Raw genomic sequence first — 23,336 nt, forward strand, 5'->3', positions numbered from 1 at the left:
GAAACGGCTACAGAAGAAGCAAAGACAAAAGCCTTACCCGCACGCACGCACGCACGCACGCACGCACCTAACCCCAAAGCCAAGCAGGGACGGAAGCCGAAAGCCAAGGCCAAAAGCCGCAGAAGAAGCGGGGACGGAAGAGGAAATCAAAGGAAAAGGCAACAGAATTGAAACGGCTACAGAAGATGCAAAAACAAAACCTGCCTTGCACGCACGCACGCACGCACGCACGCACGCAACCCCAAAGCCAACCTTACCCTGCTTTTGTCACACGTCCATCAGGCTCTGCCCTCCCTCGGGCAAAGCCTCCCAAAAATACCACGTTCCACTCGTCGGCGTTCCCCTCCACGGAAGTCTTTAGTAAAAGGCGAAAGGCTTGTGCGTGCTGAAGGGGAACCAGAGTGCCGATTTGAAACGGCCCAAACGGCCTACCCCCAACCCCTCCGTTGGCCCTGACTCACCCGTCCGCGGCGGCGAACCGCATCCTTATCGGGAAAAAAAGGCGCGGAAACGCCACGGGCCTGCGGAGGGGCTCGGCCCGCCCGCCCGCTTGGCTTCTCTTTTATCGCCGCAATTTCTCCATTTCACGTATCGCTTTTTCTCGATTAAGATCCCTACGTGTTTATCGTATGCGCCTTCCAGCCAGTCGACTCCGTGTTGGTGTGGGCTGACACGGCGATAAAAAACTCATTCCGATTGCCTTCCCATTTTTCACCTCGGCCGCTGACTGTCAGCCAGTTCTCTCTCTCTCTCTCTCTCTCTCTCTCTCTCTCTCTCTCTCTCTCTCTCTCTCACTCACTCACTCACTCACTCACTCACTCACTCACAGCCCCCCCCCCTTTGAGGTCACTCACCTCACTTTTTTTTTTTTTTTTTTTTTTTTTTTTTATATCTAAAAGGGCGGGAAAACGCCACCGGCCGACAGGGCTCCGCCCACACCCCCTTTTTTTCACTAGCTTTTCTCTTTGACACGCTTAGAAAGAGTGCACCCTTCCCGGAGACGCTGCAATACCGGGGCGATGCGCGGAGCGGACGGAGCGAGCCCCTGTTCCGACTCCCTGTTGCAAAAATCCGTTTAATATGTTGTCCTCGCATGGAGGACATATCAGATATTAAACTGATAAGAACAGATACTACACTTGATCTTAGCCAAAAGGCCGAGAAGCGATGACCGCATTATCGGACGCCCCCCGCGCGCGGACCCTCCGTGCACCGGCTGGGCCACTCGGTCGCCACACCAAGAACGGCCGAAACTACGGAAGCGGAAAGCCCAGGCCAGAAGCCGCAGAGGAAGCGGGGACGGAAGCGGAAAGCCCAGGCCAAAAGCCGCAGAGGAAGCGGGGACGGAAGCGGAAAGCCCAGGCCAAAAGCCGCAGAGGAAGCGGGGACGGAAGCGGAAAGCCCAGGCCAAAAGCCGCAGAGGAAGCGGGGACGGAAGCGGAAAGCCCAGGCCAAAAGCCGCAGAGGAAGCGGGGACGGAAGCGGAAAGCCCAGGCCAAAAGCCGCAGAGGAAGCGGGGACGGAAGCGGAAAGCCCAGGCCAAAAGCCGCAGAGGAAGCGGGACGGAAGCGGAAAGCCCAGGCCGCCGCAGAAGAAGCGGGGACGGAAGAGGAAATCAAAGGAAAAGGCAACAGAATTGAAACGGCTACAGAAGATGCAAAAACAAAACCTGCCTTGCACGCACGCACGCACGCACGCACGCACGCAACCCCAAAGCCACCAACCTTACCCTGCTTTTGTCACACGTCCATCAGGCTCTGCCCTCCCTCGGGCAAAGCCTCCCAAAAATACCACGTTCCACTCGTCGGCGTTCCCCTCCACGGAAGTCTTTAGTAAAAGGCGAAAGGCTTGTGCGTGCTGAAGGGGAACCAGAGTGCCGATTTGAAACGGCCCAAACGGCCTACCCCCAACCCCTCCGTTGGCCCTGACTCACCCGTCCGCGGCGGCGAACCGCATCCTTATCGGGAAAAAAAGGCGCGGAAACGCAACGCCACGGGCCTGCGGAGGGGCTCGGCCCGCCCGCCCGCTTGGCTTCTCTTTTATCGCCGCAATTTCTCCATTTCACGTATCGCTTTTTCTCGATTAAGATCCCTACGTGTTTATCGTATGCGCCTTCCAGCCAGTCGACTCCGTGTTGGTGTGGGCTGACACGGCGATAAAAAACTCATTCCGATTGCCTTCCCATTTTTCACCTCGGCCGCTGACTGTCAGCCAGTTCTCTCTCTCTCTCTCTCTCTCTCTCTCTCTCTCTCTCTCTCTCTCTCTCTCTCTCACTCACTCACTCACTCACTCACTCACTCACTCACAGCCCCCCCCCCTTTGAGGTCACTCACCTCACTTTTTTTTTTTTTTTTTTTTTTTTTTTTATATCTAAAAGGGCGGGAAAACGCCACCGGCCGACAGGGCTCCGCCCACACCCCCTTTTTTTCACTAGCTTTTCTCTTTGACACGCTTAGAAAGAGTGCACCCTTCCCGGAGACGCTGCAATACCGGGGCGATGCGCGGAGCGGACGGAGCGAGCCCCTGTTCCGACTCCCTGTTGCAAAAATCCGTTTAATATGTTGTCCTCGCATGGAGGACATATCAGATATTAAACTGATAAGAACAGATACTACACTTGATCTTAGCCAAAAGGCCGAGAAGCGATGACCGCATTATCGGACGCCCCCCGCGCGCGGACCCTCCGTGCACCGGCTGGGCCACTCGGTCGCCACACCAAGAACGGCCGAAACTACGGAAGCGGAAAGCCCAGGCCAGAAGCCGCAGAGGAAGCGGGGACGGAAGCGGAAAGCCCAGGCCAAAAGCCGCAGAGGAAGCGGGGACGGAAGCGGAAAGCCCAGGCCAAAAGCCGCAGAGGAAGCGGGGACGGAAGCGGAAAGCCCAGGCCAAAAGCCGCAGAGGAAGCGGGACGGAAGCGGAAAGCCCAAAAAGGCAACAGAATTGAAACGGCTACAGAAGAAGCAAAGACAAAAGCCTTACCCGCACGCACGCACGCACGCACGCACGCACCTAACCCCAAAGCCAAGCAGGGACGGAAGCCGAAAGCCAAGGCCAAAAGCCGCAGAAGAAGCGGGGACGGAAGAGGAAATCAAAGGAAAAGGCAACAGAATTGAAACGGCTACAGAAGATGCAAAAACAAAACCTGCCTTGCACGCACGCACGCACGCACGCACGCACGCAACCCCAAAGCCAACCTTACCCTGCTTTTGTCACACGTCCATCAGGCTCTGCCCTCCCTCGGGCAAAGCCTCCCAAAAATACCACGTTCCACTCGTCGGCGTTCCCCTCCACGGAAGTCTTTAGTAAAAGGCGAAAGGCTTGTGCGTGCTGAAGGGGAACCAGAGTGCCGATTTGAAACGGCCCAAACGGCCTACCCCCAACCCCTCCGTTGGCCCTGACTCACCCGTCCGCGGCGGCGAACCGCATCCTTATCGGGAAAAAAAGGCGCGGAAACGCCACGGGCCTGCGGAGGGGCTCGGCCCGCCCGCCCGCTTGGCTTCTCTTTTATCGCCGCAATTTCTCCATTTCACGTATCGCTTTTTCTCGATTAAGATCCCTACGTGTTTATCGTATGCGCCTTCCAGCCAGTCGACTCCGTGTTGGTGTGGGCTGACACGGCGATAAAAAACTCATTCCGATTGCCTTCCCATTTTTCACCTCGGCCGCTGACTGTCAGCCAGTTCTCTCTCTCTCTCTCTCTCTCTCTCTCTCTCTCTCTCTCTCTCTCTCTCACTCACTCACTCACTCACTCACTCACTCACTCACAGCCCCCCCCCCTTTGAGGTCACTCACCTCACTTTTTTTTTTTTTTTTTTTTATATCTAAAAGGGCGGGAAAACGCCACCGGCCGACAGGGCTCCGCCCACACCCCCTTTTTTTCACTAGCTTTTCTCTTTGACACGCTTAGAAAGAGTGCACCCTTCCCGGAGACGCTGCAATACCGGGGCGATGCGCGGAGCGGACGGAGCGAGCCCCTGTTCCGACTCCCTGTTGCAAAAATCCGTTTAATATGTTGTCCTCGCATGGAGGACATATCAGATATTAAACTGATAAGAACAGATTTTTTTTTTTTTTTTTTTTTTTTTTTTTCTTCTAAAAAAAAAGAAAAAGAAGTATTGATCAATTCGTAAAAACTTTCAAATAAAAGACAATCCACAAGACAGTCCGATACAAGTACAGAATCCCCACAAGGGGGTACAGGACAAAAGCCGCCGAGGCGGCGCACATAACAATTGCCCCCTAGGGGGTTACAAGTGGAAGTCCAAGTTCGACGGGGTCCATCTAGGCTTCCGCCCCGATGGCTCCGTCTCCCTCTCCTCCCGTCGTCCTCGCCAGTGGAGTCGAGCGACTGGCCCTCTGCCCTCTATCGCGACGGCCCCTGGGAAGGCACCATCCCTTCGCCACTTCTCCCAGGCTGCCCTTCGGCGAGGATTTCCTATCCTCTTGCGAGGATTCCAAATCCTGGTAGTCCGGCCCTCCGTCCGTCCAACCGTTGGTTCCCTCCGGCGGCCTGGCCCGCCTCTGGGTTACCAGCAACGTTGGGTGCCGAAGCACCCAACGTTCTGAAAAGGGGACAAGTCCCCGTCTGGCGTCGGGGCCGAAACCCCCAGGCAAACGACCGCTTCGACCCACCCCCGTCACCGGATCCCTATCAGGCGATCCAGTATCGACGGGGGCGGGCCAATATCTGCTCGATATGAGCAGATACTCACTTGATCTTAGCCAAAAGGCCGAGAAGCGATGACCGCATTATCGGACGCCCCCCGCGCGCGGACCCTCCGTGCACCGGCTGGGCCACTCGGTCGCCACACCAAGAACGGCCGAAACTACGGAAGCGGAAAGCCCAGGCCAGAAGCCGCAGAGGAAGCGGGGACGGAAGCGGAAAGCCCAGGCCAAAAGCCGCAGAGGAAGCGGGGACGGAAGCGGAAAGCCCAGGCCAAAAGCCGCAGAGGAAGCGGGGACGGAAGCGGAAAGCCCAGGCCAAAAGCCGCAGAGGAAGCGGGACGGAAGCGGAAAGCCCAGGCCAAAAGGCAACAGAATTGAAACGGCTACAGAAGAAGCAAAGACAAAAGCCTTACCCGCACGCACGCACGCACGCACGCACGCACGCACGCACCTAACCCCAAAGCCAAGCAGGGACGGAAGCCGAAAGCCAAGGCCAAAAGCCGCAGAAGAAGCGGGGACGGAAGAGGAAATCAAAGGAAAAGGCAACAGAATTGAAACGGCTACAGAAGATGCAAAAACAAAACCTGCCTTGCACGCACGCACGCACGCACGCACGCACGCAACCCCAAAGCCAACCTTACCCTGCTTTTGTCACACGTCCATCAGGCTCTGCCCTCCCTCGGGCAAAGCCTCCCAAAAATACCACGTTCCACTCGTCGGCGTTCCCCTCCACGGAAGTCTTTAGTAAAAGGCGAAAGGCTTGTGCGTGCTGAAGGGGAACCAGAGTGCCGATTTGAAACGGCCCAAACGGCCTACCCCCAACCCCTCCGTTGGCCCTGACTCACCCGTCCGCGGCGGCGAACCGCATCCTTATCGGGAAAAAAAGGCGCGGAAACGCCACGGGCCTGCGGAGGGGCTCGGCCCGCCCGCCCGCTTGGCTTCTCTTTTATCGCCGCAATTTCTCCATTTCACGTATCGCTTTTTCTCGATTAAGATCCCTACGTGTTTATCGTATGCGCCTTCCAGCCAGTCGACTCCGTGTTGGTGTGGGCTGACACGGCGATAAAAAACTCATTCCGATTGCCTTCCCATTTTTCACCTCGGCCGCTGACTGTCAGCCAGTTCTCTCTCTCTCTCTCTCTCTCTCTCTCTCTCTCTCTCTCTCTCTCTCTCTCTCTCTCTCACTCACTCACTCACTCACTCACTCACTCACTCACAGCCCCCCCCCCTTTGAGGTCACTCACCTCACTTTTTTTTTTTTTTTTTTTTATATCTAAAAGGGCGGGAAAACGCCACCGGCCGACAGGGCTCCGCCCACACCCCCTTTTTTTCACTAGCTTTTCTCTTTGACACGCTTAGAAAGAGTGCACCCTTCCCGGAGACGCTGCAATACCGGGGCGATGCGCGGAGCGGACGGAGCGAGCCCCTGTTCCGACTCCCTGTTGCAAAAATCCGTTTAATATGTTGTCCTCGCATGGAGGACATATCAGATATTAAACTGATAAGAACAGATACTACACTTGATCTTAGCCAAAAGGCCGAGAAGCGATGACCGCATTATCGGACGCCCCCCGCGCGCGGACCCTCCGTGCACCGGCTGGGCCACTCGGTCGCCACACCAAGAACGGCCGAAACTACGGAAGCGGAAAGCCCAGGCCAGAAGCCGCAGAGGAAGCGGGGACGGAAGCGGAAAGCCCAGGCCAAAAGCCGCAGAGGAAGCGGGGACGGAAGCGGAAAGCCCAGGCCAAAAGCCGCAGAGGAAGCGGGGACGGAAGCGGAAAGCCCAGGCCAAAAGCCGCAGAGGAAGCGGGACGGAAGCGGAAAGCCCAGGCCAAAAGGCAACAGAATTGAAACGGCTACAGAAGAAGCAAAGACAAAAGCCTTACCCGCACGCACGCACGCACGCACGCACGCACGCACCTAACCCCAAAGCCAAGCAGGGACGGAAGCCGAAAGCCAAGGCCAAAAGCCGCAGAAGAAGCGGGGACGGAAGAGGAAATCAAAGGAAAAGGCAACAGAATTGAAACGGCTACAGAAGATGCAAAAACAAAACCTGCCTTGCACGCACGCACGCACGCACGCACGCACGCAACCCCAAAGCCAACCTTACCCTGCTTTTGTCACACGTCCATCAGGCTCTGCCCTCCCTCGGGCAAAGCCTCCCAAAAATACCACGTTCCACTCGTCGGCGTTCCCCTCCACGGAAGTCTTTAGTAAAAGGCGAAAGGCTTGTGCGTGCTGAAGGGGAACCAGAGTGCCGATTTGAAACGGCCCAAACGGCCTACCCCCAACCCCTCCGTTGGCCCTGACTCACCCGTCCGCGGCGGCGAACCGCATCCTTATCGGGAAAAAAAGGCGCGGAAACGCCACGGGCCTGCGGAGGGGCTCGGCCCGCCCGCCCGCTTGGCTTCTCTTTTATCGCCGCAATTTCTCCATTTCACGTATCGCTTTTTCTCGATTAAGATCCCTACGTGTTTATCGTATGCGCCTTCCAGCCAGTCGACTCCGTGTTGGTGTGGGCTGACACGGCGATAAAAAACTCATTCCGATTGCCTTCCCATTTTTCACCTCGGCCGCTGACTGTCAGCCAGTTCTCTCTCTCTCTCTCTCTCTCTCTCTCTCTCTCTCTCTCTCTCTCTCTCTCTCTCTCTCACTCACTCACTCACTCACTCACTCACTCACTCACAGCCCCCCCCCCTTTGAGGTCACTCACCTCACTTTTTTTTTTTTTTTTTTTTATATCTAAAAGGGCGGGAAAACGCCACCGGCCGACAGGGCTCCGCCCACACCCCCTTTTTTTCACTAGCTTTTCTCTTTGACACGCTTAGAAAGAGTGCACCCTTCCCGGAGACGCTGCAATACCGGGGCGATGCGCGGAGCGGACGGAGCGAGCCCCTGTTCCGACTCCCTGTTGCAAAAATCCGTTTAATATGTTGTCCTCGCATGGAGGACATATCAGATATTAAACTGATAAGAACAGATACTACACTTGATCTTAGCCAAAAGGCCGAGAAGCGATGACCGCATTATCGGACGCCCCCCGCGCGCGGACCCTCCGTGCACCGGCTGGGCCACTCGGTCGCCACACCAAGAACGGCCGAAACTACGGAAGCGGAAAGCCCAGGCCAGAAGCCGCAGAGGAAGCGGGGACGGAAGCGGAAAGCCCAGGCCAAAAGCCGCAGAGGAAGCGGGGACGGAAGCGGAAAGCCCAGGCCAAAAGCCGCAGAGGAAGCGGGGACGGAAGCGGAAAGCCCAGGCCAAAAGCCGCAGAGGAAGCGGGACGGAAGCGGAAAGCCCAGGCCAAAAGGCAACAGAATTGAAACGGCTACAGAAGAAGCAAAGACAAAAGCCTTACCCGCACGCACGCACGCACGCACGCACGCACCTAACCCCAAAGCCAAGCAGGGACGGAAGCCGAAAGCCAAGGCCAAAAGCCGCAGAAGAAGCGGGGACGGAAGAGGAAATCAAAGGAAAAGGCAACAGAATTGAAACGGCTACAGAAGATGCAAAAACAAAACCTGCCTTGCACGCACGCACGCACGCACGCACGCACGCAACCCCAAAGCCAACCTTACCCTGCTTTTGTCACACGTCCATCAGGCTCTGCCCTCCCTCGGGCAAAGCCTCCCAAAAATACCACGTTCCACTCGTCGGCGTTCCCCTCCACGGAAGTCTTTAGTAAAAGGCGAAAGGCTTGTGCGTGCTGAAGGGGAACCAGAGTGCCGATTTGAAACGGCCCAAACGGCCTACCCCCAACCCCTCCGTTGGCCCTGACTCACCCGTCCGCGGCGGCGAACCGCATCCTTATCGGGAAAAAAAGGCGCGGAAACGCCACGGGCCTGCGGAGGGGCTCGGCCCGCCCGCCCGCTTGGCTTCTCTTTTATCGCCGCAATTTCTCCATTTCACGTATCGCTTTTTCTCGATTAAGATCCCTACGTGTTTATCGTATGCGCCTTCCAGCCAGTCGACTCCGTGTTGGTGTGGGCTGACACGGCGATAAAAAACTCATTCCGATTGCCTTCCCATTTTTCACCTCGGCCGCTGACTGTCAGCCAGTTCTCTCTCTCTCTCTCTCTCTCTCTCTCTCTCTCTCTCTCTCTCTCTCTCTCACTCACTCACTCACTCACTCACTCACTCACTCACAGCCCCCCCCCCTTTGAGGTCACTCACCTCACTTTTTTTTTTTTTTTTTTTTTTTTTTTTATATCTAAAAGGGCGGGAAAACGCCACCGGCCGACAGGGCTCCGCCCACACCCCCTTTTTTTCACTAGCTTTTCTCTTTGACACGCTTAGAAAGAGTGCACCCTTCCCGGAGACGCTGCAATACCGGGGCGATGCGCGGAGCGGACGGAGCGAGCCCCTGTTCCGACTCCCTGTTGCAAAAATCCGTTTAATATGTTGTCCTCGCATGGAGGACATATCAGATATTAAACTGATAAGAACAGATACTACACTTGATCTTAGCCAAAAGGCCGAGAAGCGATGACCGCATTATCGGACGCCCCCCGCGCGCGGACCCTCCGTGCACCGGCTGGGCCACTCGGTCGCCACACCAAGAACGGCCGAAACTACGGAAGCGGAAAGCCCAGGCCAGAAGCCGCAGAGGAAGCGGGGACGGAAGCGGAAAGCCCAGGCCAAAAGCCGCAGAGGAAGCGGGGACGGAAGCGGAAAGCCCAGGCCAAAAGCCGCAGAGGAAGCGGGGACGGAAGCGGAAAGCCCAGGCCAAAAGCCGCAGAGGAAGCGGGGACGGAAGCGGAAAGCCCAGGCCAAAAGCCGCAGAGGAAGCGGGGACGGAAGCGGAAAGCCCAGGCCAAAAGCCGCAGAGGAAGCGGGGACGGAAGCGGAAAGCCCAGGCCAAAAGCCGCAGAGGAAGCGGGACGGAAGCGGAAAGCCCAGGCCAAAAGGCAACAGAATTGAAACGGCTACAGAAGAAGCAAAGACAAAAGCCTTACCCGCACGCACGCACGCACGCACGCACGCACGCACGCACGCACCTAACCCCAAAGCCAAGCAGGGACGGAAGCCGAAAGCCAAGGCCAAAAGCCGCAGAAGAAGCGGGGACGGAAGAGGAAATCAAAGGAAAAGGCAACAGAATTGAAACGGCTACAGAAGATGCAAAAACAAAACCTGCCTTGCACGCACGCACGCACGCACGCACGCACGCAACCCCAAAGCCAACCTTACCCTGCTTTTGTCACACGTCCATCAGGCTCTGCCCTCCCTCGGGCAAAGCCTCCCAAAAATACCACGTTCCACTCGTCGGCGTTCCCCTCCACGGAAGTCTTTAGTAAAAGGCGAAAGGCTTGTGCGTGCTGAAGGGGAACCAGAGTGCCGATTTGAAACGGCCCAAACGGCCTACCCCCAACCCCTCCGTTGGCCCTGACTCACCCGTCCGCGGCGGCGAACCGCATCCTTATCGGGAAAAAAAGGCGCGGAAACGCCACGGGCCTGCGGAGGGGCTCGGCCCGCCCGCCCGCTTGGCTTCTCTTTTATCGCCGCAATTTCTCCATTTCACGTATCGCTTTTTCTCGATTAAGATCCCTACGTGTTTATCGTATGCGCCTTCCAGCCAGTCGACTCCGTGTTGGTGTGGGCTGACACGGCGATAAAAAACTCATTCCGATTGCCTTCCCATTTTTCACCTCGGCCGCTGACTGTCAGCCAGTTCTCTCTCTCTCTCTCTCTCTCTCTCTCTCTCTCTCTCTCTCTCTCTCTCTCTCTCTCACTCACTCACTCACTCACTCACACTCACTCACTCACAGCCCCCCCCCCTTTGAGGTCACTCACCTCACTTTTTTTTTTTTTTTTTTTTATATCTAAAAGGGCGGGAAAACGCCACCGGCCGACAGGGCTCCGCCCACACCCCCTTTTTTTCACTAGCTTTTCTCTTTGACACGCTTAGAAAGAGTGCACCCTTCCCGGAGACGCTGCAATACCGGGGCGATGCGCGGAGCGGACGGAGCGAGCCCCTGTTCCGACTCCCTGTTGCAAAAATCCGTTTAATATGTTGTCCTCGCATGGAGGACATATCAGATATTAAACTGATAAGAACAGATTTTTTTTTTTTTTTTTTTTTTTTTTTTTCTTCTAAAAAAAAAGAAAAAGAAGTATTGATCAATTCGTAAAAACTTTCAAATAAAAGACAATCCACAAGACAGTCCGATACAAGTACAGAATCCCCACAAGGGGGTACAGGACAAAAGCCGCCGAGGCGGCGCACATAACAATTGCCCCCTAGGGGGTTACAAGTGGAAGTCCAAGTTCGACGGGGTCCATCTAGGCTTCCGCCCCGATGGCTCCGTCTCCCTCTCCTCCCGTCGTCCTCGCCAGTGGAGTCGAGCGACTGGCCCTCTGCCCTCTATCGCGACGGCCCCTGGGAAGGCACCATCCCTTCGCCACTTCTCCCAGGCTGCCCTTCGGCGAGGATTTCCTATCCTCTTGCGAGGATTCCAAATCCTGGTAGTCCGGCCCTCCGTCCGTCCAACCGTTGGTTCCCTCCGGCGGCCTGGCCCGCCTCTGGGTTACCAGCAACGTTGGGTGCCGAAGCACCCAACGTTCTGAAAAGGGGACAAGTCCCCGTCTGGCGTCGGGGCCGAAACCCCCAGGCAAACGACCGCTTCGACCCACCCCCGTCACCGGATCCCTATCAGGCGATCCAGTATCGACGGGGGCGGGCCAATATCTGCTCGATATGAGCAGATACTCACTTGATCTTAGCCAAAAGGCCGAGAAGCGATGACCGCATTATCGGACGCCCCCCGCGCGCGGACCCTCCGTGCACCGGCTGGGCCACTCGGTCGCCACACCAAGAACGGCCGAAACTACGGAAGCGGAAAGCCCAGGCCAGAAGCCGCAGAGGAAGCGGGGACGGAAGCGGAAAGCCCAGGCCAAAAGCCGCAGAGGAAGCGGGGACGGAAGCGGAAAGCCCAGGCCAAAAGCCGCAGAGGAAGCGGGGACGGAAGCGGAAAGCCCAGGCCAAAAGCCGCAGAGGAAGCGGGACGGAAGCGGAAAGCCCAGGCCAAAAGGCAACAGAATTGAAACGGCTACAGAAGAAGCAAAGACAAAAGCCTTACCCGCACGCACGCACGCACGCACGCACGCACGCACGCACGCACGCACCTAACCCCAAAGCCAAGCAGGGACGGAAGCCGAAAGCCAAGGCCAAAAGCCGCAGAAGAAGCGGGGACGGAAGAGGAAATCAAAGGAAAAGGCAACAGAATTGAAACGGCTACAGAAGATGCAAAAACAAAACCTGCCTTGCACGCACGCACGCACGCACGCACGCACGCAACCCCAAAGCCAACCTTACCCTGCTTTTGTCACACGTCCATCAGGCTCTGCCCTCCCTCGGGCAAAGCCTCCCAAAAATACCACGTTCCACTCGTCGGCGTTCCCCTCCACGGAAGTCTTTAGTAAAAGGCGAAAGGCTTGTGCGTGCTGAAGGGGAACCAGAGTGCCGATTTGAAACGGCCCAAACGGCCTACCCCCAACCCCTCCGTTGGCCCTGACTCACCCGTCCGCGGCGGCGAACCGCATCCTTATCGGGAAAAAAAGGCGCGGAAACGCCACGGGCCTGCGGAGGGGCTCGGCCCGCCCGCCCGCTTGGCTTCTCTTTTATCGCCGCAATTTCTCCATTTCACGTATCGCTTTTTCTCGATTAAGATCCCTACGTGTTTATCGTATGCGCCTTCCAGCCAGTCGACTCCGTGTTGGTGTGGGCTGACACGGCGATAAAAAACTCATTCCGATTGCCTTCCCATTTTTCACCTCGGCCGCTGACTGTCAGCCAGTTCTCTCTCTCTCTCTCTCTCTCTCTCTCTCTCTCTCTCTCTCTCTCTCTCTCTCTCTCTCTCACTCACTCACTCACTCACTCACTCACTCACTCACAGCCCCCCCCCCTTTGAGGTCACTCACCTCACTTTTTTTTTTTTTTTTTTTTATATCTAAAAGGGCGGGAAAACGCCACCGGCCGACAGGGCTCCGCCCACACCCCCTTTTTTTCACTAGCTTTTCTCTTTGACACGCTTAGAAAGAGTGCACCCTTCCCGGAGACGCTGCAATACCGGGGCGATGCGCGGAGCGGACGGAGCGAGCCCCTGTTCCGACTCCCTGTTGCAAAAATCCGTTTAATATGTTGTCCTCGCATGGAGGACATATCAGATATTAAACTGATAAGAACAGATACTACACTTGATCTTAGCCAAAAGGCCGAGAAGCGATGACCGCATTATCGGACGCCCCCCGCGCGCGGACCCTCCGTGCACCGGCTGGGCCACTCGGTCGCCACACCAAGAACGGCCGAAACTACGGAAGCGGAAAGCCCAGGCCAGAAGCCGCAGAGGAAGCGGGGACGGAAGCGGAAAGCCCAGGCCAAAAGCCGCAGAGGAAGCGGGGACGGAAGCGGAAAGCCCAGGCCAAAAGCCGCAGAGGAAGCGGGGACGGAAGCGGAAAGCCCAGGCCAAAAGCCGCAGAGGAAGCGGGACGGAAGCGGAAAGCCCAGGCCAAAAGGCAACAGAATTGAAACGGCTACAGAAGAAGCAAAGACAAAAGCCTTACCCGCACGCACGCACGCACGCACGCACGCACGCACGCACCTAACCCCAAAGCCAAGCAGGGACGGAAGCCGAAAGCCAAGGCCAAAAGCCGCAGAAGAAGCGGGGACGGAAGAGGAAATCAAAGGAAAAGGCAACAGAATTGAAACGGCTACAGAAGATGCAAAAACAAAACCTGCCTTGCACGCACGCACGCACGCACGCACGCACGCAACCCCAAAGCCAACCTTACCCTGCTTTTGTCACACGTCCATCAGGCTCTGCCCTCCCTCGGGCAAAGCCTCCCAAAAATACCACGTTCCACTCGTCGGCGTTCCCCTCCACGGAAGTCTTTAGTAAAAGGCGAAAGGCTTGTGCGTGCTGAAGGGGAACCAGAGTGCCGATTTGAAACGGCCCAAACGGCCTACCCCCAACCCCTCCGTTGGCCCTGACTCACCCGTCCGCGGCGGCGAACCGCATCCTTATCGGGAAAAAAAGGCGCGGAAACGCCACGGGCCTGCGGAGGGGCTCGGCCCGCCCGCCCGCTTGGCTTCTCTTTTATCGCCGCAATTTCTCCATTTCACGTATCGCTTTTTCTCGATTAAGATCCCTACGTGTTTATCGTATGCGCCTTCCAGCCAGTCGACTCCGTGTTGGTGTGGGCTGACACGGCGATAAAAAACTCATTCCGATTGCCTTCCCATTTTTCACCTCGGCCGCTGACTGTCAGCCAGTTCTCTCTCTCTCTCTCTCTCTCTCTCTCTCTCTCTCTCTCTCTCTCTCTCTCACTCACTCACTCACTCACTCACTCACTCACTCACAGCCCCCCCCCCTTTGAGGTCACTCACCTCACTTTTTTTTTTTTTTTTTTTTTTTTTTTTTATATCTAAAAGGGCGGGAAAACGCCACCGGCCGACAGGGCTCCGCCCACACCCCCTTTTTTTCACTAGCTTTTCTCTTTGACACGCTTAGAAAGAGTGCACCCTTCCCGGAGACGCTGCAATACCGGGGCGATGCGCGGAGCGGACGGAGCGAGCCCCTGTTCCGACTCCCTGTTGCAAAAATCCGTTTAATATGTTGTCCTCGCATGGAGGACATATCAGATATTAAACTGATAAGAACAGATACTACACTTGATCTTAGCCAAAAGGCCGAGAAGCGATGACCGCATTATCGGACGCCCCCCGCGCGCGGACCCTCCGTGCACCGGCTGGGCCACTCGGTCGCCACACCAAGAACGGCCGAAACTACGGAAGCGGAAAGCCCAGGCCAGAAGCCGCAGAGGAAGCGGGGACGGAAGCGGAAAGCCCAGGCCAAAAGCCGCAGAGGAAGCGGGGACGGAAGCGGAAAGCCCAGGCCAAAAGCCGCAGAGGAAGCGGGGACGGAAGCGGAAAGCCCAGGCCAAAAGCCGCAGAGGAAGCGGGGACGGAAGCGGAAAGCCCAGGCCAAAAGCCGCAGAGGAAGCGGGGACGGAAGCGGAAAGCCCAGGCCAAAAGCCGCAGAGGAAGCGGGGACGGAAGCGGAAAGCCCAGGCCAAAAGCCGCAGAGGAAGCGGGACGGAAGCGGAAAGCCCAGGCCAAAAGGCAACAGAATTGAAACGGCTACAGAAGAAGCAAAGACAAAAGCCTTACCCGCACGCACGCACGCACGCACGCACGCACGCACGCACGCACGCACCTAACCCCAAAGCCAAGCAGGGACGGAAGCCGAAAGCCAAGGCCAAAAGCCGCAGAAGAAGCGGGGACGGAAGAGGAAATCAAAGGAAAAGGCAACAGAATTGAAACGGCTACAGAAGATGCAAAAACAAAACCTGCCTTGCACGCACGCACGCACGCACGCACGCAACCCCAAAGCCAACCTTACCCTGCTTTTGTCACACGTCCATCAGGCTCTGCCCTCCCTCGGGCAAAGCCTCCCAAAAATACCACGTTCCACTCGTCGGCGTTCCCCTCCACGGAAGTCTTTAGTAAAAGGCGAAAGGCTTGTGCGTGCTGAAGGGGAACCAGAGTGCCGATTTGAAACGGCCCAAACGGCCTACCCCCAACCCCTCCGTTGGCCCTGACTCACCCGTCCGCGGCGGCGAACCGCATCCTTATCGGGAAAAAAAGGCGCGGAAACGCCACGGGCCTGCGGAGGGGCTCGGCCCGCCCGCCCGCTTGGCTTCTCTTTTATCGCCGCAATTTCTCCATTTCACGTATCGCTTTTTCTCGATTAAGATCCCTACGTGTTTATCGTATGCGCCTTCCAGCCAGTCGACTCCGTGTTGGTGTGGGCTGACACGGCGATAAAAAACTCATTCCGATTGCCTTCCCATTTTTCACCTCGGCCGCTGACTGTCAGCCAGTTCTCTCTCTCTCTCTCTCTCTCTCTCTCTCTCTCTCTCTCTCTCTCTCTCTCTCTCTCTCTCTCTCACTCACTCACTCACTCACTCACTCACTCACTCACAGCCCCCCCCCCTTTGAGGTCACTCACCTCACTTTTTTTTTTTTTTTTTTTTATATCTAAAAGGGCGGGAAAACGCCACCGGCCGACAGGGCTCCGCCCACACCCCCTTTTTTTCACTAGCTTTTCTCTTTGACACGCTTAGAAAGAGTGCACCCTTCCCGGAGACGCTGCAATACCGGGGCGATGCGCGGAGCGGACGGAGCGAGCCCCTGTTCCGACTCCCTGTTGCAAAAATCCGTTTAATATGTTGTCCTCGCATGGAGGACATATCAGATATTAAACTGATAAGAACAGATTTTTTTTTTTTTTTTTTTTTTTTTTTTTCTTCTAAAAAAAAAGAAAAAGAAGTATTGATCAATTCGTAAAAACTTTCAAATAAAAGACAATCCACAAGACAGTCCGATACAAGTACAGAATCCCCACAAGGGGGTACAGGACAAAAGCCGCCGAGGCGGCGCACATAACAATTGCCCCCTAGGGGGTTACAAGTGGAAGTCCAAGTTCGACGGGGTCCATCTAGGCTTCCGCCCCGATGGCTCCGTCTCCCTCTCCTCCCGTCGTCCTCGCCAGTGGAGTCGAGCGACTGGCCCTCTGCCCTCTATCGCGACGGCCCCTGGGAAGGCACCATCCCTTCGCCACTTCTCCCAGGCTGCCCTTCGGCGAGGATTTCCTATCCTCTTGCGAGGATTCCAAATCCTGGTAGTCCGGCCCTCCGTCCGTCCAACCGTTGGTTCCCTCCGGCGGCCTGGCCCGCCTCTGGGTTACCAGCAACGTTGGGTGCCGAAGCACCCAACGTTCTGAAAAGGGGACAAGTCCCCGTCTGGCGTCGGGGCCGAAACCCCCAGGCAAACGACCGCTTCGACCCACCCCCGTCACCGGATCCCTATCAGGCGATCCAGTATCGACGGGGGCGGGCCAATATCTGCTCGATATGAGCAGATACTCACTTGATCTTAGCCAAAAGGCCGAGAAGCGATGACCGCATTATCGGACGCCCCCCGCGCGCGGACCCTCCGTGCACCGGCTGGGCCACTCGGTCGCCACACCAAGAACGGCCGAAACTACGGAAGCGGAAAGCCCAGGCCAGAAGCCGCAGAGGAAGCGGGGACGGAAGCGGAAAGCCCAGGCCAAAAGCCGCAGAGGAAGCGGGGACGGAAGCGGAAAGCCCAGGCCAAAAGCCGCAGAGGAAGCGGGGACGGAAGCGGAAAGCCCAGGCCAAAAGCCGCAGAGGAAGCGGGACGGAAGCGGAAAGCCCAGGCCAAAAGGCAACAGAATTGAAACGGCTACAGAAGAAGCAAAGACAAAAGCCTTACCCGCACGCACGCACGCACGCACGCACGCACGCACGCACGCACGCACCTAACCCCAAAGCCAAGCAGGGACGGAAGCCGAAAGCCAAGGCCAAAAGCCGCAGAAGAAGCGGGGACGGAAGAGGAAATCAAAGGAAAAGGCAACAGAATTGAAACGGCTACAGAAGATGCAAAAACAAAACCTGCCTTGCACGCACGCACGCACGCACGCACGCACGCAACCCCAAAGCCAACCTTACCCTGCTTTTGTCACACGTCCATCAGGCTCTGCCCTCCCTCGGGCAAAGCCTCCCAAAAATACCACGTTCCACTCGTCGGCGTTCCCCTCCACGGAAGTCTTTAGTAAAAGGCGAAAGGCTTGTGCGTGCTGAAGGGGAACCAGAGTGCCGATTTGAAACGGCCCAAACGGCCTACCCCCAACCCCTCCGTTGGCCCTGACTCACCCGTCCGCGGCGGCGAACCGCATCCTTATCGGGAAAAAAAGGCGCGGAAACGCCACGGGCCTGCGGAGGGGCTCGGCCCGCCCGCCCGCTTGGCTTCTCTTTTATCGCCGCAATTTCTCCATTTCACGTATCGCTTTTTCTCGATTAAGATCCCTACGTGTTTATCGTATGCGCCTTCCAGCCAGTCGACTCCGTGTTGGTGTGGGCTGACACGGCGATAAAAAACTCATTCCGATTGCCTTCCCATTTTTCACCTCGGCCGCTGACTGTCAGCCAGTTCTCTCTCTCTCTCTCTCTCTCTCTCTCTCTCTCTCTCTCTCTCTCTCTCTCTCTCTCTCACTCACTCACTCACTCACTCACTCACTCACTCACAGCCCCCCCCCCTTTGAGGTCACTCACCTCACTTTTTTTTTTTTTTTTTTTTATATCTAAAAGGGCGGGAAAACGCCACCGGCCGACAGGGCTCCGCCCACACCCCCTTTTTTTCACTAGCTTTTCTCTTTGACACGCTTAGAAAGAGTGCACCCTTCCCGGAGACGCTGCAATACCGGGGCGATGCGCGGAGCGGACGGAGCGAGCCCCTGTTCCGACTCCCTGTTGCAAAAATCCGTTTAATATGTTGTCCTCGCATGGAGGACATATCAGATATTAAACTGATAAGAACAGATACTACACTTGATCTTAGCCAAAAGGCCGAGAAGCGATGACCGCATTATCGGACGCCCCCCGCGCGCGGACCCTCCGTGCACCGGCTGGGCCACTCGGTCGCCACACCAAGAACGGCCGAAACTACGGAAGCGGAAAGCCCAGGCCAGAAGCCGCAGAGGAAGCGGGGACGGAAGCGGAAAGCCCAGGCCAAAAGCCGCAGAGGAAGCGGGGACGGAAGCGGAAAGCCCAGGCCAAAAGCCGCAGAGGAAGCGGGGACGGAAGCGGAAAGCCCAGGCCAAAAGCCGCAGAGGAAGCGGGACGGAAGCGGAAAGCCCAGGCCAAAAGGCAACAGAATTGAAACGGCTACAGAAGAAGCAAAGACAAAAGCCTTACCCGCACGCACGCACGCACGCACGCACGCACGCACGCACGCACCTAACCCCAAAGCCAAGCAGGGACGGAAGCCGAAAGCCAAGGCCAAAAGCCGCAGAAGAAGCGGGGACGGAAGAGGAAATCAAAGGAAAAGGCAACAGAATTGAAACGGCTACAGAAGATGCAAAAACAAAACCTGCCTTGCACGCACGCACGCACGCACGCACGCACGCAACCCCAAAGCCAACCTTACCCTGCTTTTGTCACACGTCCATCAGGCTCTGCCCTCCCTCGGGCAAAGCCTCCCAAAAATACCACGTTCCACTCGTCGGCGTTCCCCTCCACGGAAGTCTTTAGTAAAAGGCGAAAGGCTTGTGCGTGCTGAAGGGGAACCAGAGTGCCGATTTGAAACGGCCCAAACGGCCTACCCCCAACCCCTCCGTTGGCCCTGACTCACCCGTCCGCGGCGGCGAACCGCATCCTTATCGGGAAAAAAAGGCGCGGAAACGCCACGGGCCTGCGGAGGGGCTCGGCCCGCCCGCCCGCTTGGCTTCTCTTTTATCGCCGCAATTTCTCCATTTCACGTATCGCTTTTTCTCGATTAAGATCCCTACGTGTTTATCGTATGCGCCTTCCAGCCAGTCGACTCCGTGTTGGTGTGGGCTGACACGGCGATAAAAAACTCATTCCGATTGCCTTCCCATTTTTCACCTCGGCCGCTGACTGTCAGCCAGTTCTCTCTCTCTCTCTCTCTCTCTCTCTCTCTCTCTCTCTCACTCACTCACTCACTCACTCACTCACTCACTCACAGCCCCCCCCCCTTTGAGGTCACTCACCTCACTTTTTTTTTTTTTTTTTTTTTTTTTTTTTATATCTAAAAGGGCGGGAAAACGCCACCGGCCGACAGGGCTCCGCCCACACCCCCTTTTTTTCACTAGCTTTTCTCTTTGACACGCTTAGAAAGAGTGCACCCTTCCCGGAGACGCTGCAATACCGGGGCGATGCGCGGAGCGGACGGAGCGAGCCCCTGTTCCGACTCCCTGTTGCAAAAATCCGTTTAATATGTTGTCCTCGCATGGAGGACATATCAGATATTAAACTGATAAGAACAGATTTTTTTTTTTTTTTTTTTTTTTTTTTTTCTTCTAAAAAAAAAGAAAAAGAAGTATTGATCAATTCGTAAAAACTTTCAAATAAAAGACAATCCACAAGACAGTCCGATACAAGTACAGAATCCCCACAAGGGGGTACAGGACAAAAGCCGCCGAGGCGGCGCACATAACAATTGCCCCCTAGGGGGTTACAAGTGGAAGTCCAAGTTCGACGGGGTCCATCTAGGCTTCCGCCCCGATGGCTCCGTCTCCCTCTCCTCCCGTCGTCCTCGCCAGTGGAGTCGAGCGACTGGCCCTCTGCCCTCTATCGCGACGGCCCCTGGGAAGGCACCATCCCTTCGCCACTTCTCCCAGGCTGCCCTTCGGCGAGGATTTCCTATCCTCTTGCGAGGATTCCAAATCCTGGTAGTCCGGCCCTCCGTCCGTCCAACCGTTGGTTCCCTCCGGCGGCCTGGCCCGCCTCTGGGTTACCAGCAACGTTGGGTGCCGAAGCACCCAACGTTCTGAAAAGGGGACAAGTCCCCGTCTGGCGTCGGGGCCGAAACCCCCAGGCAAACGACCGCTTCGACCCACCCCCGTCACCGGATCCCTATCAGGCGATCCAGTATCGACGGGGGCGGGCCAATATCTGCTCGATATGAGCAGATACTCACTTGATCTTAGCCAAAAGGCCGAGAAGCGATGACCGCATTATCGGACGCCCCCCGCGCGCGGACCCTCCGTGCACCGGCTGGGCCACTCGGTCGCCACACCAAGAACGGCCGAAACTACGGAAGCGGAAAGCCCAGGCCAGAAGCCGCAGAGGAAGCGGGGACGGAAGCGGAAAGCCCAGGCCAAAAGCCGCAGAGGAAGCGGGGACGGAAGCGGAAAGCCCAGGCCAAAAGCCGCAGAGGAAGCGGGGACGGAAGCGGAAAGCCCAGGCCAAAAGCCGCAGAGGAAGCGGGACGGAAGCGGAAAGCCCAGGCCAAAAGGCAACAGAATTGAAACGGCTACAGAAGAAGCAAAGACAAAAGCCTTACCCGCACGCACGCACGCACGCACGCACGCACGCACGCACGCACCTAACCCCAAAGCCAAGCAGGGACGGAAGCCGAAAGCCAAGGCCAAAAGCCGCAGAAGAAGCGGGGACGGAAGAGGAAATCAAAGGAAAAGGCAACAGAATTTAAACGGCTACAGAAGATGCAAAAACAAAACCTGCCTTGCACGCACGCACGCACGCACGCACGCACGCAACCCCAAAGCCAACCTTACCCTGCTTTTGTCACACGTCCATCAGGCTCTGCCCTCCCTCGGGCAAAGCCTCCCAAAAATACCACGTTCCACTCGTCGGCGTTCCCCTCCACGGAAGTCTTTAGTAAAAGGCGAAAGGCTTGTGCGTGCTGAAGGGGAACCAGAGTGCCGATTTGAAACGGCCCAAACGGCCTACCCCCAACCCCTCCGTTGGCCCTGACTCACCCGTCCGCGGCGGCGAACCGCATCCTTATCGGGAAAAAAAGGCGCGGAAACGCCACGGGCCTGCGGAGGGGCTCGGCCCGCCCGCCCGCTTGGCTTCTCTTTTATCGCCGCAATTTCTCCATTTCACGTATCGCTTTTTCTCGATTAAGATCCCTACGTGTTTATCGTATGCGCCTTCCAGCCAGTCGACTCCGTGTTGGTGTGGGCTGACACGGCGATAAAAAACTCATTCCGATTGCCTTCCCATTTTTCACCTCGGCCGCTGACTGTCAGCCAGTTCTCTCTCTCTCTCTCTCTCTCTCTCTCTCTCTCTCTCTCTCTCTCTCTCTCTCTCTCTCACTCACTCACTCACTCACTCACTCACTCACTCACAGCCCCCCCCCCTTTGAGGTCACTCACCTCACTTTTTTTTTTTTTTTTTTTTATATCTAAAAGGGCGGGAAAACGCCACCGGCCGACAGGGCTCCGCCCACACCCCCTTTTTTTCACTAGCTTTTCTCTTTGACACGCTTAGAAAGAGTGCACCCTTCCCGGAGACGCTGCAATACCGGGGCGATGCGCGGAGCGGACGGAGCGAGCCCCTGTTCCGACTCCCTGTTGCAAAAATCCGTTTAATATGTTGTCCTCGCATGGAGGACATATCAGATATTAAACTGATAAGAACAGATACTACACTTGATCTTAGCCAAAAGGCCGAGAAGCGATGACCGCATTATCGGACGCCCCCCGCGCGCGGACCCTCCGTGCACCGGCTGGGCCACTCGGTCGCCACACCAAGAACGGCCGAAACTACGGAAGCGGAAAGCCCAGGCCAGAAGCCGCAGAGGAAGCGGGGACGGAAGCGGAAAGCCCAGGCCAAAAGCCGCAGAGGAAGCGGGGACGGAAGCGGAAAGCCCAGGCCAAAAGCCGCAGAGGAAGCGGGGACGGAAGCGGAAAGCCCAGGCCAAAAGCCGCAGAGGAAGCGGGACGGAAGCGGAAAGCCCAGGCCAAAAGGCAACAGAATTGAAACGGCTACAGAAGAAGCAAAGACAAAAGCCTTACCCGCACGCACGCACGCACGCACGCACGCACGCACGCACGCACGCACCTAACCCCAAAGCCAAGCAGGGACGGAAGCCGAAAGCCAAGGCCAAAAGCCGCAGAAGAAGCGGGGACGGAAGAGGAAATCAAAGGAAAAGGCAACAGAATTGAAACGGCTACAGAAGATGCAAAAACAAAACCTGCCTTGCACGCACGCACGCACGCACGCACGCACGCAACCCCAAAGCCAACCTTACCCTGCTTTTGTCACACGTCCATCAGGCTCTGCCCTCCCTCGGGCAAAGCCTCCCAAAAATACCACGTTCCACTCGTCGGCGTTCCCCTCCACGGAAGTCTTTAGTAAAAGGCGAAAGGCTTGTGCGTGCTGAAGGGGAACCAGAGTGCCGATTTGAAACGGCCCAAACGGCCTACCCCCAACCCCTCCGTTGGCCCTGACTCACCCGTCCGCGGCGGCGAACCGCATCCTTATCGGGAAAAAAAGGCGCGGAAACGCCACGGGCCTGCGGAGGGGCTCGGCCCGCCCGCCCGCTTGGCTTCTCTTTTATCGCCGCAATTTCTCCATTTCACGTATCGCTTTTTCTCGATTAAGATCCCTACGTGTTTATCGTATGCGCCTTCCAGCCAGTCGACTCCGTGTTGGTGTGGGCTGACACGGCGATAAAAAACTCATTCCGATTGCCTTCCCATTTTTCACCTCGGCCGCTGACTGTCAGCCAGTTCTCTCTCTCTCTCTCTCTCTCTCTCTCTCTCTCTCTCTCTCTCTCTCTCTCTCACTCACTCACTCACTCACTCACTCACTCACTCACAGCCCCCCCCCCTTTGAGGTCACTCACCTCACTTTTTTTTTTTTTTTTTTTTTTTTTTTTTATATCTAAAAGGGCGGGAAAACGCCACCGGCCGACAGGGCTCCGCCCACACCCCCTTTTTTTCACTAGCTTTTCTCTTTGACACGCTTAGAAAGAGTGCACCCTTCCCGGAGACGCTGCAATACCGGGGCGATGCGCGGAGCGGACGGAGCGAGCCCCTGTTCCGACTCCCTGTTGCAAAAATCCGTTTAATATGTTGTCCTCGCATGGAGGACATATCAGATATTAAACTGATAAGAACAGATACTACACTTGATCTTAGCCAAAAGGCCGAGAAGCGATGACCGCATTATCGGACGCCCCCCGCGCGCGGACCCTCCGTGCACCGGCTGGGCCACTCGGTCGCCACACCAAGAACGGCCGAAACTACGGAAGCGGAAAGCCCAGGCCAGAAGCCGCAGAGGAAGCGGGGACGGAAGCGGAAAGCCCAGGCCAAAAGCCGCAGAGG

The 23,336-nt window shown here is 56.7% G+C and overlaps 24 non-coding genes and 4 pseudogenes across 24 annotated transcripts; all 28 read right to left on the minus strand.

Moving 5' to 3' along the window:
- Positions 1–287: 287 nt before the first annotated feature.
- On the minus strand, positions 288–405 carry LOC134013410 (U5 spliceosomal RNA). The gene has a single exon (XR_009928899.1). It is a non-coding gene; the product is annotated as a U5 spliceosomal RNA (small nuclear RNA).
- A 573-nt stretch (positions 406–978) lies between these two features.
- Positions 979–1,169, minus strand: LOC134013223 (U2 spliceosomal RNA). Its single transcript, XR_009928742.1, has one exon. It is a non-coding gene; the product is annotated as a U2 spliceosomal RNA (small nuclear RNA).
- A 590-nt stretch (positions 1,170–1,759) lies between these two features.
- Positions 1,760–1,877, minus strand: LOC134013412 (U5 spliceosomal RNA). Its single transcript, XR_009928900.1, has one exon. It is a non-coding gene; the product is annotated as a U5 spliceosomal RNA (small nuclear RNA).
- A 579-nt stretch (positions 1,878–2,456) lies between these two features.
- Positions 2,457–2,647, minus strand: LOC134013225 (U2 spliceosomal RNA). Its single transcript, XR_009928744.1, has one exon. It is a non-coding gene; the product is annotated as a U2 spliceosomal RNA (small nuclear RNA).
- Positions 2,648–3,229: 582 nt separating this feature from the next.
- Positions 3,230–3,347, minus strand: LOC134013413 (U5 spliceosomal RNA). The gene has a single exon (XR_009928901.1). It is a non-coding gene; the product is annotated as a U5 spliceosomal RNA (small nuclear RNA).
- Positions 3,348–3,907: 560 nt separating this feature from the next.
- LOC134013262 (U2 spliceosomal RNA) lies at positions 3,908–4,114 on the minus strand (annotated as a pseudogene).
- Positions 4,115–5,336: 1,222 nt separating this feature from the next.
- LOC134013414 (U5 spliceosomal RNA) lies at positions 5,337–5,454 on the minus strand. Its single transcript, XR_009928902.1, has one exon. It is a non-coding gene; the product is annotated as a U5 spliceosomal RNA (small nuclear RNA).
- Positions 5,455–6,024: 570 nt separating this feature from the next.
- LOC134013226 (U2 spliceosomal RNA) lies at positions 6,025–6,215 on the minus strand. Its single transcript, XR_009928745.1, has one exon. It is a non-coding gene; the product is annotated as a U2 spliceosomal RNA (small nuclear RNA).
- Positions 6,216–6,805: 590 nt separating this feature from the next.
- Positions 6,806–6,923, minus strand: LOC134013415 (U5 spliceosomal RNA). The gene has a single exon (XR_009928903.1). It is a non-coding gene; the product is annotated as a U5 spliceosomal RNA (small nuclear RNA).
- A 570-nt stretch (positions 6,924–7,493) lies between these two features.
- LOC134013227 (U2 spliceosomal RNA) lies at positions 7,494–7,684 on the minus strand. The gene has a single exon (XR_009928746.1). It is a non-coding gene; the product is annotated as a U2 spliceosomal RNA (small nuclear RNA).
- Positions 7,685–8,270: 586 nt separating this feature from the next.
- On the minus strand, positions 8,271–8,388 carry LOC134013416 (U5 spliceosomal RNA). The gene has a single exon (XR_009928904.1). It is a non-coding gene; the product is annotated as a U5 spliceosomal RNA (small nuclear RNA).
- A 570-nt stretch (positions 8,389–8,958) lies between these two features.
- Positions 8,959–9,149, minus strand: LOC134013228 (U2 spliceosomal RNA). Its single transcript, XR_009928747.1, has one exon. It is a non-coding gene; the product is annotated as a U2 spliceosomal RNA (small nuclear RNA).
- A 730-nt stretch (positions 9,150–9,879) lies between these two features.
- Positions 9,880–9,997, minus strand: LOC134013417 (U5 spliceosomal RNA). The gene has a single exon (XR_009928905.1). It is a non-coding gene; the product is annotated as a U5 spliceosomal RNA (small nuclear RNA).
- A 570-nt stretch (positions 9,998–10,567) lies between these two features.
- Positions 10,568–10,774, minus strand: LOC134013263 (U2 spliceosomal RNA; annotated as a pseudogene).
- Positions 10,775–12,004: 1,230 nt separating this feature from the next.
- LOC134013419 (U5 spliceosomal RNA) lies at positions 12,005–12,122 on the minus strand. The gene has a single exon (XR_009928907.1). It is a non-coding gene; the product is annotated as a U5 spliceosomal RNA (small nuclear RNA).
- A 572-nt stretch (positions 12,123–12,694) lies between these two features.
- On the minus strand, positions 12,695–12,885 carry LOC134013229 (U2 spliceosomal RNA). The gene has a single exon (XR_009928748.1). It is a non-coding gene; the product is annotated as a U2 spliceosomal RNA (small nuclear RNA).
- A 594-nt stretch (positions 12,886–13,479) lies between these two features.
- LOC134013420 (U5 spliceosomal RNA) lies at positions 13,480–13,597 on the minus strand. The gene has a single exon (XR_009928908.1). It is a non-coding gene; the product is annotated as a U5 spliceosomal RNA (small nuclear RNA).
- Positions 13,598–14,168: 571 nt separating this feature from the next.
- Positions 14,169–14,359, minus strand: LOC134013230 (U2 spliceosomal RNA). Its single transcript, XR_009928749.1, has one exon. It is a non-coding gene; the product is annotated as a U2 spliceosomal RNA (small nuclear RNA).
- Positions 14,360–15,089: 730 nt separating this feature from the next.
- Positions 15,090–15,207, minus strand: LOC134013421 (U5 spliceosomal RNA). The gene has a single exon (XR_009928909.1). It is a non-coding gene; the product is annotated as a U5 spliceosomal RNA (small nuclear RNA).
- Positions 15,208–15,783: 576 nt separating this feature from the next.
- LOC134013264 (U2 spliceosomal RNA) lies at positions 15,784–15,990 on the minus strand (annotated as a pseudogene).
- Positions 15,991–17,220: 1,230 nt separating this feature from the next.
- On the minus strand, positions 17,221–17,338 carry LOC134013422 (U5 spliceosomal RNA). Its single transcript, XR_009928910.1, has one exon. It is a non-coding gene; the product is annotated as a U5 spliceosomal RNA (small nuclear RNA).
- A 570-nt stretch (positions 17,339–17,908) lies between these two features.
- Positions 17,909–18,099, minus strand: LOC134013231 (U2 spliceosomal RNA). The gene has a single exon (XR_009928750.1). It is a non-coding gene; the product is annotated as a U2 spliceosomal RNA (small nuclear RNA).
- A 598-nt stretch (positions 18,100–18,697) lies between these two features.
- LOC134013423 (U5 spliceosomal RNA) lies at positions 18,698–18,815 on the minus strand. Its single transcript, XR_009928911.1, has one exon. It is a non-coding gene; the product is annotated as a U5 spliceosomal RNA (small nuclear RNA).
- Positions 18,816–19,374: 559 nt separating this feature from the next.
- Positions 19,375–19,581, minus strand: LOC134013265 (U2 spliceosomal RNA; annotated as a pseudogene).
- A 1,226-nt stretch (positions 19,582–20,807) lies between these two features.
- LOC134013424 (U5 spliceosomal RNA) lies at positions 20,808–20,925 on the minus strand. Its single transcript, XR_009928912.1, has one exon. It is a non-coding gene; the product is annotated as a U5 spliceosomal RNA (small nuclear RNA).
- A 570-nt stretch (positions 20,926–21,495) lies between these two features.
- On the minus strand, positions 21,496–21,686 carry LOC134013232 (U2 spliceosomal RNA). Its single transcript, XR_009928751.1, has one exon. It is a non-coding gene; the product is annotated as a U2 spliceosomal RNA (small nuclear RNA).
- Positions 21,687–22,288: 602 nt separating this feature from the next.
- Positions 22,289–22,406, minus strand: LOC134013425 (U5 spliceosomal RNA). The gene has a single exon (XR_009928913.1). It is a non-coding gene; the product is annotated as a U5 spliceosomal RNA (small nuclear RNA).
- A 573-nt stretch (positions 22,407–22,979) lies between these two features.
- Positions 22,980–23,170, minus strand: LOC134013233 (U2 spliceosomal RNA). The gene has a single exon (XR_009928752.1). It is a non-coding gene; the product is annotated as a U2 spliceosomal RNA (small nuclear RNA).
- Between the last annotated feature and the right edge of the window lie 166 nt (positions 23,171–23,336).

The sequence above is a fragment of the Osmerus eperlanus genome, chromosome 26, assembly GCF_963692335.1.
Source record: "Osmerus eperlanus chromosome 26, fOsmEpe2.1, whole genome shotgun sequence".
NCBI classification, from domain to species: Eukaryota; Metazoa; Chordata; class Actinopteri; order Osmeriformes; family Osmeridae; genus Osmerus; species Osmerus eperlanus.